Source organism: Lipophrys pholis, assembly GCF_963383615.2.
Source record: "Lipophrys pholis genome assembly, chromosome: 2".
Classification (NCBI taxonomy): Eukaryota; Metazoa; Chordata; class Actinopteri; order Blenniiformes; family Blenniidae; genus Lipophrys; species Lipophrys pholis.
This window is the reverse complement of record NC_137636.1, coordinates 14963847-14969863: the sequence shown is the minus strand read 5'-3', so window position 1 is coordinate 14969863 and position 6017 is coordinate 14963847.

The window sequence follows — 6017 nt, the reverse complement described above, 5'->3', positions numbered from 1 at the left end:
CAAAAAAATCTTTACTGTCTTTTAATTTTCAGCCTCCAGCATTCTATTTTGTTTATTGTTCAAAATAAAGGATTGTGCTAAAAGCAGTTTGCTAATCAAGTCTAATGAACGACTGCTTGAGTTTCTTATATTCCAGTGAAAACCTGTGCAGCCTCGACACGGTAGACTGGCCTACTGAACAATGTGCACAATAAACCAAATAAAATGATTTACAGACGTCTGTAATGTTCTACCACCACACATTTTAATGACTTGTGTGTCATGTTTATCGTCAACCATTTAGATCATGTGCATAATGGTAAATGTGCACCTCACTCTTTAGAGCCACAGCGAAGCTCTTTGGTTTAATAGGAACCAGACGCATTATGGAAAAAAAATGCCGCGTCAGGTTTTTTTTTTTTTTTTTTAAACTTCCTATTTATTCTCACCGTACTGTAGCTCAACCATCCACTGAGTGTGGCTTCACAGTAAAACTGCAAGTACTTTCCTTTTTGATGTCAGGTGGCTCCAACATCTTTATTAGGGGGCCGGCAGCCTGAGAAGGAAATGGCATGTTGGGACGCCTACTAATGGACCACCTATATTCACAAGTGTGTCTTCGTCACACGTGCTTTTGGGATGATGGTGGTCGTATGCATGCTAGTCGACTTTTTTTAAAATGGAAGTATATGTTAACAGCAGTCACTGTGGTTCATGACAAGATGAACTGTCCATGAAATGGGGTTTGTGCTGCGAAAATGTCGAACCATTTCATTAACCATCAAAATAATTTGAGAACGTTTTGGACACGGCACGATGTTTAGTGATGCAGGTGTTTGAGCACATGAGAATAAAAATCTCTGTTCTACAAATGCAACTGGATCGCCATGTGTTTGAGACAATTTAAAGTTCATTACTCAAACGCACCTTTTGTAAGAGTTTAACTGAATATAAACTTCTCTACATGCCAATATTTTTTCTTTAATGCATCTTATTTTATCTCTTTAGTAATTTATTTTTACCCTCCAAAGTTCCAGTGCCTTGCACTCCTGGAACAGGATATGTGTGTTCTAGACGGTGGGTGGATTAAAGCTAATGACAGCAGGTGTTCATGAACAAGAGGAGGTACATGGGCGGCATGCTGTTCTTTCCTGCTCTTCAGTAATGGCGGCATAAACCACCGTAGTTTCAGTATGTGGGGTTTCCTATAAAATATTCTGGCCTTATTTACTTACATTTGACTAATCTTGCCGTCCACACTTGTGACTTTATGCATTTCTTATTCTGTTACTATCTTCTAGCTGGCTTGTTTTTATTATCAGCTGCATGCCCCATATGGTGTCTTCATCTAGCGTCCCACCAGTTCTTTCCTCCTCCTGCAGCATCTCGGTTTGTGTGTCTTGTTTAGACGTTCACGGGCGCTCACAGTTTCTAAGGAAAGTAAACATAATGGCAACCAGAGTTTCAAAGACCTCCATGAGTCCGTATTCAAATAAAACCTGCTCTTCCAGAGAACAAAGCTGCGGTCTGTGTGTGGTGGTCTGGTTAATGCTGTTTCTGCTTGGTCTTTACCAAAAGTCAAACTAGTGTCCCACTTGCTTTAGTTTATATAAAGTGGAAAGGTAAACAAGGGAAGGATGTTTGAGTTGAGTAATCCTGCTGTTGTCTTTAGCTGAGGCTGACTCTGAGTTGGGAGTTTCCATTTGACTGGGGATGAATTATGTATCAGCTGTTGCAAGAGAGTAATGAGTAACTCTTCTCATCCTTCTGAAACAAGTCATTAAGGCGGGAATAAATCATTGCTCATGAAGAGGACTGGGAAATATATTATTTTGTAGTTGTGGCAGATATTATATAAAAAAAAAAAAGGAAAATTCCTGAAGATTCTATTCTTCACTTCATGGGCTGTCGCTGAATCATTTTACTACTAAACTGATTGTATTCATTTTGATTTTATAACTGTAAAATCATCAGAAATTGAAATAACATTTAATTTTGCATGCTGCTATTGGACTCGTGCCCTGGAGCCACATAATGATTACACATAAGCACAAAGCCATTTATCTTGATTCTGGTAGTTTTTGTTTGGTTTTTTTTCCAGCCAAAAACTGTCTCTGGGTCCTGGTTTTAAGAAGTACACATGTCAAACTCTGGCATAGTAGGAAGAAAAAGGATTACCTCAAAATGATTAAAAAAAACAAAAAAAAAAACCCAACTAATTAAAATGAGCTTCTCAGTCACATTAATAAAGACTTGACAGTGTTCTCAAATAATAAGCTGCGTGTCAAATATTTGCTTTGGACATTTTATGTGAATCTGCAAAACAAGAAATGACCAAAATGCATGCTTTAATGATTTCACAGAGCAAAAAGTAATGTGTCCACAGTCTTCATTTCATTGCAGAGACAAAAAAATGTGCTGAAGGAGGGCATTTAAAATCAAACATCCTGGAAGTGTTTGTGTAATAAGGTGAGCCTGTGGATGTTGAAATCATTGTGAAACATCTGAAAGCTCTCCACATTCCCACTAAATTGAATAAGCTTTAATTAGCAAAGCTGTTTTCACTGTATTTTGAGTATTGTTTTACTGAGTGTCCTGATTATATGTGGCACTTGTAAACAGCAGACCTGTAATCCTGTCTAATGGTAACATCCTGTTTACTGCCTCTCTCCAGGCTGGAGAGTAACCCAGTGGTTTGTAAAATCCATAACATATTGGTGAATCAGAATGCTATTTAAAGGGTCTGAGTCATGCAAAGCACACTTTATGTTCTCACTCTGCTCCTCCATCGACAGTGATCAGATGGAGAACCCAATTTGAGCAGAAATATCTGGAACAGCCCTCAGTTACTCTCCACCAAGGAAAACTCAGCACAGTGACCAACATATTGGAACTGCAAGAGTGGTCCAAGATGATTAGAATTATAGACAATTTTCAAAGTTTCTTCATTTCTTCAGGACATGATAACAACCAGGAGTAGATCCAGATAAGAGCAAACGCACTCCAAATCCATTAGGATCTGTTAAAGTTGTTGATAGTGATCCAAACACGAGGTCTGTTTTACATATTTAACAATCAGCTCACGCAATAACTCCAGGAAAAAGATGCATTACATGTCTGAGTACACGGAAAGATACACCGTATTTACTTAATTGGATAATTTTGGCAAAAACATTAAAATAAAAACAATGTCAAGCATTTCAGATTTTACAGGGCCAACAAAACTTGAAAGTATTTCAAACTTGCTGAGCCGGTAATGTAGACGATGAGTCCATGAGCTCACTCTGAGAGACTCGTCTGACTTTTCTTCTTCAGGAGATCATAGTCATACTGGGAAAGGAAGCTGATACACGATGAGCCAGACATGGATCTCTGCAGAGCAGAGAGCCCAAACTGGCAGAGTTCTCCTGAGAAGAAAACTTGTTAGAGCTCACTTTTGCTGGCACTCCCTCTGAGTTGCCGTGCTCTAGTAAATCAAACTGAAATGAAGCAGATGATGGACGAACACATGAACTATTTGGGTTGCAGCGCTGTTGAGCTGTTTGGTGTTCTGGGATGGTACTGTGTTGTTCTTTTATATGCGGCTGCAATTCCCCAATTTTGAAAAGAATGTGACTATTTAGACATTTCAGGCATTTTGGACATTTCAGGAGAAGCACTCAGAGGCAGAATAGTTTTACAGTAATATAATTTAAAGTTACTTGCCACGGCGTTTGAATGTGCAGATAACAGTACTAATGTAGTGTTGCAGTGACACATTTCCAATATTTTATTTTCATTTTACATTTTTTTTCAAGACAATACAGTACAAAACAACACAACAAAACAACATGGCTCAGATGCATAAATTGTTACCAAATGAGTATACACAAGAATATAACAGAAGGGATGCAGAGAAAAAGAAAAGGAGTTCAGTCAGCAGCTACTGTATCTTGATCTTTTCAAAATGAGAAAGAAATGGACTCCAAAAGTGGGCAAAAATGTCCATGGAGCCATGACGAAGTCTTTCCATTTGTATTAGATACAACATGTCAGTGACCCACAGCTGGAACGAAGGAGCAATGGGGGACTTCCATTCTTTCAGTATTATTTTTTTTGCAACAATTAGACCCAGTTCAGTTGCAGTGACACATTAACTGAGCCGTTACCTGATGACTGATTCATACAACAGGTTCAGCTGAAGCTGGTTCAGGTTTCTGGAGGAACCTGCTCTGTAATCCTGATGTGATTGATTCTTAAAAGCAACAAATAAATGAAATAATGGTCAGAAAAGTAAACAGCAACTGACTAGTTGAGATAAACTAACATGTAGACAGCAGCAGAGAGTCCAGGACAAGGCAACCCCCCCCCCCCCCCACACACACACACACACACACACACACACACACACACACACACACACACACACACACTGATACCTACAGGCAATCAGCTATGTTCACACTGCAGGTGTTGTTGCTCAATTCCAATTTCTTGGTGAGATCGTCCACACCACATTTTAAATGCGGTCTCCACGTGTGAACGTTCTCCAACCCCAAAGTGACCCACGTGGGTAGAAGGCATTACGTCACGCCGTGTACACTGTTTACCGAAGTAAATAAATATGGACAGAGATTCACTGACACAAAACCTCAAAATGTTTCCGAAGATTAATCCCGTCGTCTGTGTCTATGTCCATTTCTTCCATTTGTTTCCTCTAACATTTTGACGGTGCTGCTTCCTCTGGCGCAGATTCATAAAGTCAGTCTATCGCCAATGACATGGAAGTCTCATACATGCGACTTGACCATTCAGACAGCGGTCGCATTGAAAGACATCAGATACATATCTGATTTGGTACCACATATGATTGGCCTGGGTCTGGTAGGCGAAAATGGGAATTGCTTCATACACTCTCTCACAGAACAGATCGGACATGGGTCACGTGAGCAGAAAGTCGGAATTGGGTCGCATTTGCCTGCAGTGTGAAGGTAGCCCAGCGTGAGTCACCAACTGGGATAACTTGACAAATATGTACCTAATACAGAGCAAACTTGGTGTATGACTGCAAAAGGTTGATAAACTCACTTCATTTTACTAGAAAACGTAGCATTGTTCATCTGAATATTGTTTACATGGGGCAGCCAGGCATTTGTTTGGTTTATCTCTATTTAGAACTTTTTTTTTGTTTACAAATAAAGACAATATTAAACAATGCACAACAACAATCAGAAAGATAATAATATCAGTCCTCCTTCATCAGTATTTTATTTTGCTGTCCCAAAAGAAGTATGGAGATGTCAAAACAAAATAATTTAAAATTCAAATACATGCTCACACCAATTTCTAGTGACCAACGAGCTGTAACCAGAGTGACTGGAGAAGTTGCACAATGCACAGCGAAAGGCCAACCTAACTCAAACCTTATAGTCATTATATAAAATGGGGTTATTTCAAAGCAAAACAGAAAATTTTCATGTTAAATTACATAATATATTTCTTCAGAGGATTTCCAGAGCCAACTAAAGCATAACGCCAACAGGCTGATTTGTTTTCAACTTGTACAAAGTTTTCTTTATCTCTGGCACTGTATGACATAGTGGTGGGGATGAACAGATACAGATAGGTGGTGCGACCCAGGACATATCGCGTGTGGTCGTGTGTGTTCTGGTGAAGTGACTGAAGTCCGGTGAACTATCTGATCTCCCCTTGGTTTACCCCTCCCTGCTGAGGGTCTGCAGGTCCACTGTTTGCCTTGAAGCGTGGCTCTGAGGACACATATCTGGGTAATAACTGTCGACCAGACGTGATTCAGAGATGGAGATGTGACTGCATGCCGCTGACTCTGTTGACAACCCGCTGATTTACAGTATTTGCAGTTTTCCTCTTGACAGTATTCTGCGCGCAATGGCGCGCTGCGTTCGCCAAGAACACAGCCTCCTACTTCAGGGAGGCTGGCGAGTGGGGGAGTGAGGAGAGACACTCATTTTTTCCTCTGGTCCTGAGGGGTCTCCTTCTCTATATAAGGCTCTCAGAGCTGCTCACTTTCTATGTGCTTC